General features: G+C 49.2%; 1 long non-coding RNA gene across 1 annotated transcript; it reads left to right on the forward strand.

Annotated features, from left to right (window-relative positions):
- The first annotated feature begins 382 nt into the window (after window positions 1-382).
- Window positions 383-3,628, forward strand: LOC122234112. Its single transcript, XR_006211853.1, has 2 exons — window positions 383-503; window positions 2,965-3,628. It is a non-coding gene; the product is annotated as an uncharacterized LOC122234112 (long non-coding RNA).
- Window positions 3,629-14,994: the final 11,366 nt, after the last annotated feature.

A 14,994-nucleotide genomic window follows, 5' to 3' on the forward strand; every position in this document is an offset into this window, starting at 1 on the left:
CACGTGCTGTTCCGAAAAGCGTGTGCAAGCTGTTGGTCCTTGTGCGGTGGGCCTGCTCATGACTGAGAATCCCTGGCCGTTTTCACCAACACGCAGAACCTTAACGTGCAAAAAACATGGGCTTTATTTTGGTGAAAACAGAGTCCAACCTCAGGGCGTGGGCGCGTGTCAGAACGTGACTCACCCTATCTCGAGCTTTTTCCACTCCCAATTTGATGATGGAGTCAGCTTTGAAGTCGCTGGCGACCTTGCTTCGCAAATGACCGAAACAGTGAAGATCGAACTGACAAGCTCACCACACTCGTTTCCAGAGAACTTTGAGCCTGTGCAGTGTTCTAGAAGCATCTCTCCACAAAGCCGTGTTCACTCATAAACAGAGAAGGCAGCTGCCCACACAGGATGGTCTGCAGGACACTGGTAAAGCCTTCCTGCCGACGCAGGTGGCCTCCTCCCTGACACACATATACCGCGCTCAAAGTTGCACCATTCGTGACGGGCAAATGGTATGTCTCCAAGCCTCAGTTTCCCCCTCTGCTAAATGGGACGCGTGAGAGCTCCTTTGAGCAGCTAACGCCTCATCTTTCAGAGTGCCGCTGACCCAAAGACCAGTGGAAGCTGCCGTCCATCAGTTCCAGCTGAGGGTCAGGCCACCAGTTGTCTCTTACAGCCTGCCAAGAATTTCGGTCAGAGGAGACTGAGATATTGCAAGAGGATGGGTGGAAAAGGAGGGGTTGAGGGTCCGGCAGAATATTCAGGGTGTATTATAGAGGGACCCCCTCCTGGAGGTACAGGCGGAGGAAAATGCACCACCGGAAGTCCCAAAACACACGGGGATCTCACTTCATTCTCCCTCTCTGGGCTGGGTGCCAGTGACTTCTAAAACTTAGGAGGTGAGGTCAGAAAAGGCAATGTCTGTTGAACCCCAATGAAGAGGCACTTGAAACAAGCCATCTCGTGAATTCTCATACTCGCCCTCTAGGGAAAGGGTACTACCTTTAGTTAGCACAAGGGGAGACGAGGGCCCCGAGAAATGAAAATGTATGCTACCCCAGCGAGAAAGAGATGGGGCCAGGAGTCATCTACCTCTCCCCTGGGGTCTTGGGATCCTGGATTCCTTCTTCCCCTCCCTCCCTCCCTCCCTCCCTCCCTTCCTTTCTTCTCTCATTTCCTCCTACCTTCCTTCCTTTCTTCCTCCCTCCCACCCACAAATTCTCATTTATTCCAGGCTCAAGGGCTATACCAGTGAGCAAAACCAACACTATCCCTGACCCTGCTGGGGGCAAGCCCAGGAGCAGAGGCAGACACTGCTTTCCACTTTTCTCGTCCACTGTCAACCCGTATTCCTCATCCCTGGACTGCTGACATAGCTCTGGGCTCCAAATGACTGACTCACAGCTTACTGGACACATGACGTCGTTTGCACTTCTCTTTGTGGGACAGATACAGGCAGACTGTACTTTCTAGTTCACAGGCCCCACTTAGAATTTACAATCTGTGGAGAAGTCAGCCACTCACCTCCTATTACCTTCCTGTAACACGGGCACATCCTGTAACATCATAGCATCATGACAGCCTCGTAGAGCTCTCTTCTGAGGACCTCAGCAGAGGAGGCCCTATACTTCATTGATTCACTCGTTCATCCATACGTTCATTCGTTCATTCATTCATTCATTCATTCTCCAGCTATGTCTTGAGTGCTTGTAATGTGACATAAATCACACTGTTGTGGGCATTGGAGCTACAGAAGTGAATGGGACAGAGGTAGTTCCTGTGTTTGGGGCCCTCAGACCATCGAGCAAGAAAGAGGATGCTACTCAAGTGATGACCCACCTGAATACACCTGTTCCCAAGCTGGACATACAGCAAGGCACAGCTCTGTTTGAGAGCATCATTGTGCGGAACGTTAAACAGTAAGGAGCAAACTAGAGACAGGGCATGATCATGCTAATCAGGAAGGGCTTCCTGGAAGAGAGGAATGTGGTCCCTCTTCCCAGTACCTAAGTAATTTCTAGAGTGTCCACCATTTCCCATTCTTGAACTAGGCAGGATCGAGTCATAAGCCTGGGCCTGGAACCGCCAGGAAGGAGGCTCCGAGACTCCGTTGCAGGGATGTCGATTAAGACATGAGATGACTTACTATCCACAGCCCCGGCCACAACATCATTTGTTCTTGGCAGGAATAAATGAACCATTGTATTTTTGTTGGGTACATCCATTTCATAACTCGTTGGGATGAGCACTGGATGTTGTATGTAAGCGATGAACCACGAGAATCTACCCCCAAAACCAAGAGCACACTGTAGACACTGCATGTTAGCCAACCTGACGATAAATTATGTTAAAAGTAAATAAAATCATCTGTGCGACACATTATATCACATCACGGTATTTGCGCCTGGTCCCTGAGTATCAAATATTGTTCCCTAAAATACTCTTAAGACTAGGGTGGCTCAGTCGGTTGAGCGTCCGACTTCGGCTCAGGTCATTATCTCGCGGTCAAGGAGTTCGGGTCCCGCATCGGGCTCCGTGCTGACGGCTCAGAGCCTGGAGCCTGCTTTGGATTCTGTGCCTCCCTCTCTCCCACTCAAACACACTCTCTCTCTCTCTCTCTCTGTCACTCAAAGATGAATAAATGCTAAAAAAAAAAAATAAAAAATAATAATCTGAAGATTAGACGAGACCCACAGAAAAGGGCGTTTGAAGGCACAAGGACACATGACCTCTGCCAGAAGCCTCCCCTATTTTATTGCATCCAAGGCTATGATTTGGAAGAGAAGGGCTACAGACGCATCCCCATAGCCAACCTGGGAGCCCAGGCCTCCATAGCCAGGCTAGCAATGAACACACGTGGCCTCAAATCAGAACTGTCACACCTCGGCCAAACTCTCTCCCCACCCCCCGCCCCAACCACACACATCAAAGGGTGAAAATGAACATCACTTCCTATGCAACTCTTTGTTTCAGCTGGGAAAACTGGAAAATTCACTTACGCGACGAGCCAGACTTTCACTCCCATGGACTCATCCTTGCTCGGGCAAGCTCATTTTCCCTAAATGCGCTGCGCACTCTGAAAATCCAGGCAGAGAACCTTGGGCCACGCCAGTTGTCAACAGCCACCTCGGGGGTCCCCCGTAATCCTCCTGCGTCCAGGTTGAAACCCAGCCAATTACTAAGCCATCGAGAAAGAAACAATGGCTAATTAAAATGAACTATAAGGGGGGGCGGGAAACTTAATTAATGTGATCTTTATCTGAAACTCCTTCTAATTGAAGTAAACTTTAGAAGTTCTATGGATCAATGCCTTAGACTATTTGTAAAAGGTACATACAGCACTTTTTCATAAAGCAGAAGGCTGAAAAACCAAAGGTTAGCTAGTATGTTCAATGAGCACGGACCTTCAGCCCCCTTCCCCACGTACAACTGTTGGTGAAAATTCTCATATACACATAGAGATAGAAAATTATGGCTGCAACAGATATGGGCCTAAGGGGCCTGCATGACGGCTATTACAACAAACAGGTGGGATTCGTGTCATATCCCCTACTATTCTTAAGATATTAATTGCTCTACCTACCCATTAATTGATACATTCACAGATTCGTTCTTCCAATAAATAATGACTAAGCAACCACGACATGCTAAGGCCATTTGGGGCGCACCAGGTACAGAGTGAAACAGTACGATAATCCCCACCCCCCCCAGAGTTTACGTTCCAGTAAGGAAGAAGACCACTGACCATGTCAAGAATTACAGAAGTCACATGATTTCACCTAGAGGATGGCATGGGGTGTGGCTGAGCGTGTGGTGAGCCATGTTTCATCAGGATGATTGGGGTCGGGCTCTCTGCAGAGATACGATTTAAGCTGAGCCTTGAATATCGAAAAGATATTTAGGGGGGTGCCTGGGTGGCTCGGTTGGTTAAGCGTCCAGCGCTTGGTTTTGGCTCAGGTTATGATCTCACAGTTCGGGAGACTGAGCCCCGACTTGGGCTCTGTACTGACAGCATGGAGCCTGCTTGGGATTCCCTCCCTCCCTCTCTCTCTCCCCTTCCCCCGCTCATGAACACTCCCTCTCTTTCTCCCTCAAAATAAATAAATAAACATTTAAAAAAAGAAGATATTTAAAATACTCAGCTGCCAGGAGATTCTAAGGTACAGCTAAGAGTGAAACCCATGGCTTAGTGCAAGGGCGTGTGTCCAACCAAGCATGGATAGTGTGACCGACAGAAGGAAGCCCAGAGTCAGGATTTCGGGGAAGAGGGGCACAAAGTGAAGTGTGAGGGGAGGCAGGAGCCAGATCAGGAGGGCCTAGTAGACCGTGGATTTTACTCAGGTTCAGTGGAAACCACTGGAAGGATTTTGCTCCCGAATGACTTCGGCCCACTTTATATTTGTAAAAAGATCACTAAAGAGCAGATTGTAGGGAAATCAGAGGAGAGGAGAGGAGAGCACTGCTCCCTTTCTGCTAAAACCACCACCCAGAGGAGGCACACGGGGTGCCCCGCCCTGGGATGAAGGTCACATAAGGGACTGGGATCCTCGGTTTAAATGCATCCAAATGTTGGTGAGTGTTCCTAGGAAGGATTCTGGCCACTTCAGAGGTCCCCAGGGGCCCAGGTGAAAAGTGGATGCGTGCCTCTGTAGCTTAGACCCAGGAAGGAGATTTATTTTTCCAGATGATGCTTACGATCCGAGGAGAACAACAGGTTTGCTGCAGAGAAAGGCAATCGAGAGCTGTCCCGGAATTCTTTGCAAAAGGAAGTGAGCAAAAACGTATTGAATGTCTGCCATGAACCAGACCTTATATTGGGCACGGGAAGTAACACGGCGAGCAGAAAGAGGCCTTCCTGTTTTCTGGAGGACACAGGCAAAGCCTCACACAAACAAATATGAAATTGCAAGGTGCTAAGGTCAAAACAGGGGAACCAGGCTTATGGGCAACTTAAGGGGATTGACCTAGCCAGGTGCAAGGTCACGGCTGGGAGCATGCACACCCTGGAGGCGAGAGGCCCAAAGACAGGGGAGAAGGAGGAATTTGGTCTCACCATCAGCCCACAGGACTCTGTGGACCCCAATAACGACTTCTGGTTTGGACTTACACACAGGGTTGGGTGCTTGATTCACATGCCAGCCTGGCCCAGGACTGTAATCCGAAGAGGGTGTGGGGGCCACGTTAAAGGCTTCACAGAGACCAGGGGGACTTGGTTATGTCACGGGTTTAGATTACAAGAAAGAAGATTGGAATTATGTTCTTTTTTTGTTCCAAAAATTTTTAATGTTTATTTTTGAGAGAGAGAGAGAGTGCGAGCAGGGGAGGGGCAGAGAAAGGGAGACACAGAATCTGAAACAGACTCCAGGCGCTGATCTGTCAGCCCAGAAGCTGATGTGGGGCTCAAACTCACAAACCACGAGATCATGACCTGAGCTGAAGTCGGATGCTTAACCAACTGAGCCACCCAGGCCCCCCATGTTCTTTTTTATTTAAGTTTATTTATTTCTTTGGAGAGAGAGAAAGAATGGGGGAAGGGTAGAGAGAGCGGGAGAGAGAGAATCCAAAGCAGGCTCCTGGCTGTCTACGCAGAGCCCAGCTTGGGGCTCTTTCCCACGAACTGTGAGATCGTGACCTGAGCCAATAACAAGAGTCAGATGCTTAAGCGACTGTCGGTTAAGCCACTGACTCTTGGTTTCCACTCAGGTCATGATCTCGCAGTTGGTGAATTCAAGCCCCCCAATGGGCTCTAAGCACTGACATTGAGGAGCCTACTTGGGATTCTCTCTCTCTCCCTCTCTCTCTGCCCGTCCCCCACTTGCACAGGCGCGCTCTCTCTCTCTCTCTCTTAAAATAGATAAACTTAAAAAAATGATTTTAAACAATTGATACAAAGAAGGGAAAGGAAGAAACTTGAGGTTGCAAGACCCACGGATAAATGTGCATAAAGATGAGAGTTGGGAGAAAAAGGAGCCAACCTTGGGCATCCGCCTGCTCCTGGGGGGGGCACCACATGGGAGGGGGGTGTTGGGAAAGGAGCCAGACTGTGCGCTGCGCACATGGCACCGGGGCCAGGCGAGGGCTTCGGGAGACTTCCCCAATGCCTGCGCTGTTTCTTGGAGATTTACTTCCCCTCACCAGGGGCCTCTGGGAGCCGAGCCACACCCGCACTGACAGCTGGGTTTCCCAGACACTTAAGGAAGTAGCAGGGGAAGCGTAGACCCGGGAGAAGGGACCACCGGGGAAGCGGGAGCCACGCCCATGGCCTTGGGAGAAAGTGACCTCGAACTCGTAGCTGCTAACTGTCCCCAGTAAGGTCACAGAGCTGTCTGCAGACACATTTATTGAATGATGACCCCGTACCCGCAGAATGCTCTGAATCTGCCCACATTCACGTCTCCTCTGAGCACCCAAGTGCTACGAACTAGGAAAGGATGCTGGGAGCCAAGGGGGGTATTGTCTTATTTACCACCCGCCTTCCGGGCTTACGGCAGAGAAGGTTCTCAGTAAAGATGCGCTTAAACCGCGAATTCGGGAATTACGCGTGTACGCGACTTTGGACAGGGTGCTTCAGTTTCCTCATCTGTAAAATGGGAGACAGTCGTAGCACCCGCTCGCAGGGTTATCTGTGAGGACTGCGTGAAATGAAGCGTTTCGAGGGGTGCCTGGTCCTCATCAGAGGTCCTTAAGTGGGAGCAAAGGATGCGGTCATGACTATTATTATTATTACGATATCCTGATGAGCGAGCACCATTATTTGTGCTACAGAATTAAGACACGGGGGGGGGGCGCTCAGGTAGGCAAAGGAATGAGACCGGAAATGCCCAGGTGAGAAGCAGCCGACTCCAGACGCAGAGTCTGGATGCCAAACTCCGCGTAGGCCCCCCGGCTCAAGAGCCGTCTGCTACGCGCTCACGGAAGGTGATGGCAAGGGATGACGGGGGGAGACCGTGTGAGTTTCCTAAGGCTGGCGTGACAAACGACCACAAACCGGCTGCCTTCCAGCAACAGAAACAGATTCTCCCACAGTTCTGGAGGCCAGAAGGGCCACAAGGAGTCTGAAGGGCCATGCCACTTCTCAAGCGTCTAGGACAGATTCTTGCCTTGCTTCTCCTAGCTTCTGGCGGAGGCCAGCAATCTTTGGCATTCCTTGCCTTATGGATGCCTCCCTCCAATTTCCGCCTCCTCCCCTTCTCTCCTCTAAGGACGCCTGCCATTGGATTTAGGGCTCACCCTAATTCACGATAATCTCTTCTCCAGATGCCTAATTTAATTACATCTGCAAAGACCCTTTTTCCACAGAAGGCCTCATTCACCGCTTCAAGGGGGCTACATCTCTGTTCTTGGGGGCGGGGCTCTGTTCAACTCACTATAGAGACGACTATCTGGAAGGGTAAACGAAACCAAGGCACTTGATCTTTGCGGGGGGCGCCTCGGTGGCTCACACGGTTAAGCGTCCGACTCTCGATTCTGGCTCGGGTCATGATCTCGTGGGTCGGGGGATCAAGCCCCACATCGAACTCGGCAACGACAGCACGGAGCCTGCTTGGGATTCTCTCTCTCTCTCTCTCTGCCTTTCTCCCCCTCTTGCTTGCATGCGTGCTCTCTAAATAAATAAATAAATAAATAAATAAATAAATAAATAAATAAATAAATAAACTCTGAATTCCAACCCCCAATGCAACTGGCATTGTCACATGCCTGCAGCTTGCCAGGTACCTTGCTAAAAATCACTGCTTTCATACACTATCTCGCTCAACCCTTACCACAGCCGTGTGACCCGGGTGCTGTCACAATCCTGTCTTTACAGAGGAAACCAGCGAGGTGCAGACAGAGGAAGTAAGTAGCCCGGGCCCCAGCGTTAGTTAAGTGGGCACCAGGACCTGCAAAGAGCCGGTGGGTCTCCAGAGGCCTGGCTCTGTTAAGGCACAGGCACGGGCACACACAGAGAGCTTTTTGAGGTCTGGGAAGAATCAGAACAAAGCAAGATGTAAGTACACTGCTGGAGGCTGACGTGTAAAGTTAAAAGCGACAGCGAGAAGGCAGGAAACCCTCAACCCTTCACGTGCTCCTGCCTTACCCGTCAGAGAGAAGGAGCTTAAACCGGAAAGAACAGAACCAACGTGGTTGGGAAGGGAACTAAGGCCCGACGTACGTGAAGTGAGGAGCCCAGGCACAGTTTTTGGACTCAAACCTGCAGGGCGGTTACGTCACCAGGAGCCTCACGCTCTGGTCCTCTGGACGCCGAAGCTCCGCGAGGCTGAACGAGGAGAAACGACGGAGCCGTAAGGTTAAGCTTCCAAGAACTTGACTCTGACAGCCCGAGTCTGACCCCTTGATCCACCACCTGACCTGATGTGCGACTTTCAGCAGCCACTTTATCAATTTCAACCTCAATTTCTAATCCCCAAAATACAACTTGGCCCGTAAAGTCTGAATTCGTAGACGCTTTATTGGTTATTTTTAGACGGAAGATTTCCTTGGTGACATGATATACATGCCCCTTTGTTCCCAGAATTTATGACCTCCTGGAGAAATAAGATTATTTTCCACCTCATAGGGCTGAAGCGAGGGTTAAATGCATTAATACCTGTAAAATTACTTATCATGGTACCTGGCATGTTACTTGTTCAGCGAATTTGATTTAAGATGTTTTGCCCAATCCACTATCCAACAAACTGGATGAGCGGGTTTTGTTTTTTGTTTTTTCTCCCAACTTAAAGATTTCCCATCCCAAATCGCAGGTTTTAAAACTCTGCACTAGAAATGATACCTAATTTAGCACATCTGTATTTAATGAATTTTTGTTGAATGTAGCAACATTTTATGTTTTAATAGAAACGATCGTGACGTTGGAATTTCCACACCCTGAACTGGTTTTAGAGACACGGATCTCGGGTGGTGGTTGCTAAGCATTTTCTGTAAAGGGTCATCTAAATCGTAAATATTTTAGGCTTTGCGCATGAGATGGTCCCTGTTCCAAATGCACAATTATACAGTGTCACTGGGAAAGTAGCCACAAGAATATGAAAATGAAGGGGAGTGGCTCTGTTTCAATAACGCTTTATTTACAAAAACAGGCAGGGGCTGGAATTGGCCTCGTCTGCTGCCCCCTGGACCAGGGCACTCAGACATTTGCCAGACGTCATTATTAATTTCTGAGGCATCCAGGGTAGCAAGGTCATGACTGGAAGCCCCTGGACAGGAAACGAGGATATTCGGAAAAGAGGTAAAAGCAGGTAAGAGATTCCAGAGGGATAGCTTGATTTGGGTCCTGAGGTTCAGAATAACTTGCCAAAGCCCATTTTCACGGAACGTGGTGGGTGCGGATGGGACCCCAGGCACGCTGGCCGTGTGTGTGTGGGCTCACCTGCTCCACAAAAGACAGGGGACCGCGTGAAGGGCAGGGACAGCCTCTGCGGGTGTTCAGAGGAGGATGCACGGACTGTGACTTTCTAAAAGGTTTGTAAAAGCCCGCTGTCCCAAGAGTGGCTTGGGGCGGGGGCCCTGGGAGAAGGGGGAGACCATTCATTTTGCCGGTCCCTGAGCAGGAAGGCACAGAACTATTGCCATGATTCTCTCACCTGACGTTTATTTTGTGATGACACTTGGTAATGAAAATGTGTTTCATATTCTTAGAGCGCTTTTACTCAGCGATGGGTTCTCTTTGAGGCAGACGGGTCGGGGACAGCTGTGCCGGCGTACAGATAAAGTCTCGGGTTATTATTTGACAAGAGATAAAGCCGCGAGGCATCGATCTGACAAGGTCACACGGCTAGCTTTCGGAAAGACCTGCTGTGGGTGAGTCGGCTCCACCCAGGGTGGCCCAGGAGTGTGGGGAAGGTAGTGTTTTCCCCGCTAAGAGTGAGAGGGGTCGTTCTCTCCATCCAAAGGGTATCTGTTTCTGGTATAAGCACAACAAAGGGGCTCAGGGACACTTGCATGGTCTCAGGGACTGTGCCTTGAGGGTCGACGGATTCATCTCCTTTAGTTTTTCTAAGTCTACGCCGGGGAATACTCTTAGAATCCCATACTACAGAGGACGAAAAATAAAGCTCAGTCATACAAACACGAGTACCTGCAAGAACATCAACTCCTGTGTAAACGATGTTTGCAGAGCACCGCCCTTTCCAGCATGGTTTGATCACCACAGCATCCTGTGAGGGACCCATCAGACATCGGTGCGCAGCTTCACCGTGTGGTTTCCGGAAGACACGAGAAGCTGGGCAGACCCACGAAACTCCCTGAGGCTCCGTTTCCTTCTCTGTGCCATGGGGGCAAGAATGCCCACACTCAGGGCTGTGAGGATCCAGTGAAGTAACAAAAGTTGCAAAGCACCCGCCAGCGTGCGTCCAGTAAGCGCCTCCGGAGGCGATTTGCACCTGGCATACAGTTGGTGCCTAATGTATGCTGCCGCCCTCAGTGGCTCTCATTTTTCCCTCACTGATTTTCAGAGGCCACTGCCTGGCCAAAAGCATCTGTCTGCGTTGTGCACGAGCTCCGCTGGTTGTAAATCACAGGCTCCATGATAAAAAAAAAAAAAAACCAAAAAAAAAAAAAACTCAGGTTGTGTTTTTGGAGCCACCTCTGGACCAGGATATCAGTCTGAGACACGTAGGGCAACTCTACTTTTCAGGACCACATGGCTGTGCTAGTGAGAAAAACAGAGTCAAAGGGAGAATTTCGGATCCTCGTGGGCCCTTGGGGGGCTGCGGAAATCACGGGTGTGGGGGGCCCTGCACGAGGACACATTTCTTTTCTTTCTTCCTTTTTTTTTTTTTTTTTTTTTGATCTCTCGCCAATTTCTTAATGAAATAGGAGGGCAAGAGGGAGCTAATTCTCCAGAGTCTAAAAATCCCTCGAGCTGAGCCTGCACTTGGAGGAAGACAAAGCGTGTGGAGGGTGGGGTGGGGAGGGAGTTGTCACCGTGATTTGGAAGCCGTTCCTTTGGCCAGGATAACTCCATTAGGTTTTGGAAGTGAACCCAGGTAGCACGGGGGGTTCTGGAAGGAATAGTCTCCGACCGGCGTGTAATTAAAATGGAAGCTTTAGAAGAACAGCTTCTCTCTGAATTGCTGCAGCCACCCTCTCACTGATTGAATGCTGGGAAGCTGTCGCCTTGAGCTTTGGCTAGTTTTCTGCCAAGCCGTTTAGCTACCGGTTCTGTGTTGCCCGTATATTTAGCACTAAGGACATACCTGTGGGCAGCATCAGGTTCCTTCTTCCTGGTGGCTATCTGCCTCTAACTCTTGTCAGTAGCCCCAGCTTTGAACACAAAGGGGCTGTTTTGCAAGCCTGGTCTCTCCCCTTTTCCCCCAACCTGCCCTCTTCCTGCTGTGATCTCTTTTTTTTGTTTTTAAATCATGTTTCACTTCCCACATTCTGGTTCTTTGTGTTCCCGGACACCCGGACCAAGAACAACAACAACAAAAAACCCACCAGGGCACACTCGGTTAAAGGAAACCTTATTTCCCCCTCTCTGCTGGAAAAGCTGGTGGTCTCAGTCAGAGGTGACTGATTTTTCCTAACCCAGGTCCTCCTAAGTTAGGGGCCGCGATGACTGACAGATCTGATCTTAATCATCTGACTCAAGGGGGCGCCTGGGTGGCTCAGTCGGTTGAGCGTCCGACTCTTGATTTCAACTCAGGTCGTGATCTCACAGTTCCTGGGATCGAGCCCCGCGTCGGGCTCTGTGCTGACAGTGTGGAGCCTGCTTGGGATTCCTTCTCTGCCTCTTTCTGTCCCTCCTCCTCTTGTGCTCTCCGGTCTCTCTCTCAAAATAAATTTAAAAAATTAAAAAAACAAAACCCAATAACAATCTGACTCTGGGTTCACCAAACCGGACTTTAGAGAAGTAAGGGTGTGCATCAGATTCGTTGCTTCCAAAAGAGTTTATACAGGAAGAAAATGTAATGAAAGTGCCATGGGTATCTGGTGATCACAGTGCCATTTTGTGTGGATCCACAGTGGGATTCATAAGGAAAAATGTAAGAGCTAAATAACTACGTTAAAAAATTGTTTTCCAAAAATCTCCATTTAGGGTCTTAAAAACCCAAAAGCTGTAAACAAAATGGAAGAAATTTATCACCCCCAACCATGATGGAAGTGGGTCACATCAGCGGTGGTATCTCACCCCAAATCAAAACCCCCTGCAACACTGTATCGCCATGCGATCCTACGGACACAAGACGCTTGTGCAATCTACCGTAAAGTGAAAACAAAAGCAACTTTAGAAAACTGTCCTATTTTTACTGACCTCATATATAGTCTAAGTAAAAACAGCATGTTTTCTACTTAAATACAGTTTCAAAACAAATTCACACTTGTCCTCTTCCAATCTGATCATTTTCCGAATGTCTTCCCACATGGAGATGTTGCTTTTATGGTTATATAGAAAGAGAAAAACAAACAAATGAACGCTAAGTCGCCACGGAACAATAGAGAAGGTTACGGACGAGGATGTGGCCAGCGAATCAATTAGACCAAAGTTTAATTTTACTAACAATCAAAGATATCTCAATTAAAATACACTTGCATTATGATAATTTTTTTTCTTTTTACTAATCAAATTAACAGGTCTATCTTGTCATTGATTGACTCCGTGCAGGCCATAGTATGAGTTATAAAGACTACTGCTCTCCTGTCGTACTCAAAGGGGGCAAAGGTCATCTATAAATGCAGCATGGCAATCCAATTTTATGGTCCGACCCCCCTTTGTGACCGGCTCATTCCAAGCATAATTTGATGCTGTCACACGTTGGCTTTTACTTTTTTTAAACAGTATTATACAGAATTGTTTTATTTCCCTGAAAATCCCCCTGTGCTTCACCTATGTGTCCATCCTGCTCCTCCCAAACTCCTGAATCGTATTCCTGTCTCTCTAGGTTTGCCTCTTCCAGAATGTCTTATAACTGGAGTTACATGGTATACGGTCCCTGGAGATAGCATTCTTTCACTTAGCAAACACATTCACTTTTTGAGAATAAAGTACAGGAAGAGAAACTGAAGTTTCTAGAACTCCCCGCTCGTATCCAGTCCCAAGCTGCCAGGAAAGGCCTTAGCTATTTTGTCCTTATGATTTTGTAAGCAATCCAGAAATGTCATAAAGCCCCGGGCCTCACAAACGGGGTGCACCCTTGAGCACAGCTAGAGAGAAGGTGGGGGCTGGGAGGGAGAGCCCTGGCCGTGGGCAAGGCTGGTGTCTTGGCTCAGCTAAGCTTGGAGGAAGCCATGAGATGGGACGTGGTGGGGAGCAGTCCCAGTGCATCAAGACGGACACCAGGCTGTGATGGGGACAGTCTGTTAGTAATGAAAGGGACAGACCCTCAGGCAGAACTGGCGTCAGGCAACGAGCTCCTAGAAGGAGCTCCTAGAAGGAGCCAGTGCTGTCACACGGGCGGCACGAATGTGGACACCTGCCCGGCTTCTCCAAGCAGGGGCTGCCCTCCTGGGGGTAGAAATAAGGAGCGTGGGGCTTGGAGAGAAAAGGAACTGAGCAAACAGCTGGGGAGAGTTAATGCCTGACTCCACAGTTCCCCTCCCCTATGCCAAGCCACCTTTCTTATCTCACAAACCATCGTAAACCCTGGATGTGGAGGCCAACCCCCGGAGTGACGGACAAGGGTAAGAAACCATGTCAAGTTGTAAAACAAGAACAAAAACTAATCTCTGGGCTCACATGGGAAATTGCTTCAGATATTTCAAGAAATAAAGTTGGGTCATTTGGGGAACGAAGAACCTCCGTTTCCCATTTACTCGATGCTTGACAAATTGATCCATAATGAGATTAAGCCCCTTAACAAATAAAGACCTAATGCAGGCCTAATCCCACGTGGAAGATGAAAAATGTATCTGAATCTGTTGCCCGAGCTTAAAAACTAGATCTCGGAGCATAAATGGCTGCCGCTCCCCAGGCCTACCTGTCCCGGCAGAGAAGCTTCTAGCAAGGAAAGGGTGTTGTTGAATGAAGTGCCATCAGTTAAAATGCGAATGCTAGGGGCGCCTGGGTGGCTCAGTCCTTCAGGCTTCTGACTTTGGCTCAGGTCACCATCTCACGGTTCGTGGGTTCGAGCCCCGCGGCGGGCCCTGCGCTGACAGCTCAGGGCCTGGAGCCTGCTTCCAATTCTGCCTCCCTCTCTCTCTTTCTCTCTTTCAAAAATAAAATAATACATTAAAAAAATAAATAAAATGTGAACGCTAGCTGACTGTACCTGGGACTTCAGAGTAGTTCTAGATGGATTCGAAAACAGTATGGCACCATCTCTTCCCTTGGCGGGACTCAAGTAGGCACAATTTGGGGAGTTGTGATTAATTCTGACTCACGGTCAGTTACGATTAGCTCGTCTTGCTCTTAGACCTAACTCTTCCTCCACCACATCCCTAGCCTGGTTGAGCGCGTCATTTTATGAAGCTGAGATTCATCTCTGTCTATTAGATTCATCAGTGGGTCAGCTAGCGCAGAGTAGGTGGTCCAAGACTATGGGTTACTGAACGGGTTGCGGTGGGAGTTACGAGCTCGGATAGTGAGGCCGAATACCGAGAGCACCAGTTCTGCCACTCGCTAGCTGGGTCTCCCCCAAGAGAGATCAGCGCGTATGTATGTCCACCAAAAGAGGTGTACGAGGATTTTGACCGCAGCTTTATTCATAACCAAGAGGGGAAAACAACCCAAGTGCCCATCAGGAGGAGGACGGATCTACAAATCGGGGCGGAGGGGTGCACTGGATTACTACAGAGCAACAGCAGAGGAAGAGAAAGTCTGCAACGGTGAGATAGAAGAATCCAGAAACTAGCAGCAAAGGGATACACGTTGGGTCATTCCATCCCGTAGGGCTGGAAGCGAGGGAGTCTAGACCGCCGTCACCAGTAGGGGGCGCTGACTGGGAAGGGGCAGGAAGGAGTTTCTGGGGACTGGAAATGTTCTACAGCTTGATCAAGGAGGTGGCTATAGGACAGGAGACGTAGAGAGTAATGCACTGATCTCATGGACATAACCTGCTAGACCCA

Source organism: Panthera tigris, chromosome E2, assembly GCF_018350195.1.
Source record: "Panthera tigris isolate Pti1 chromosome E2, P.tigris_Pti1_mat1.1, whole genome shotgun sequence".
NCBI classification, from domain to species: domain Eukaryota; kingdom Metazoa; phylum Chordata; class Mammalia; order Carnivora; family Felidae; genus Panthera; species Panthera tigris.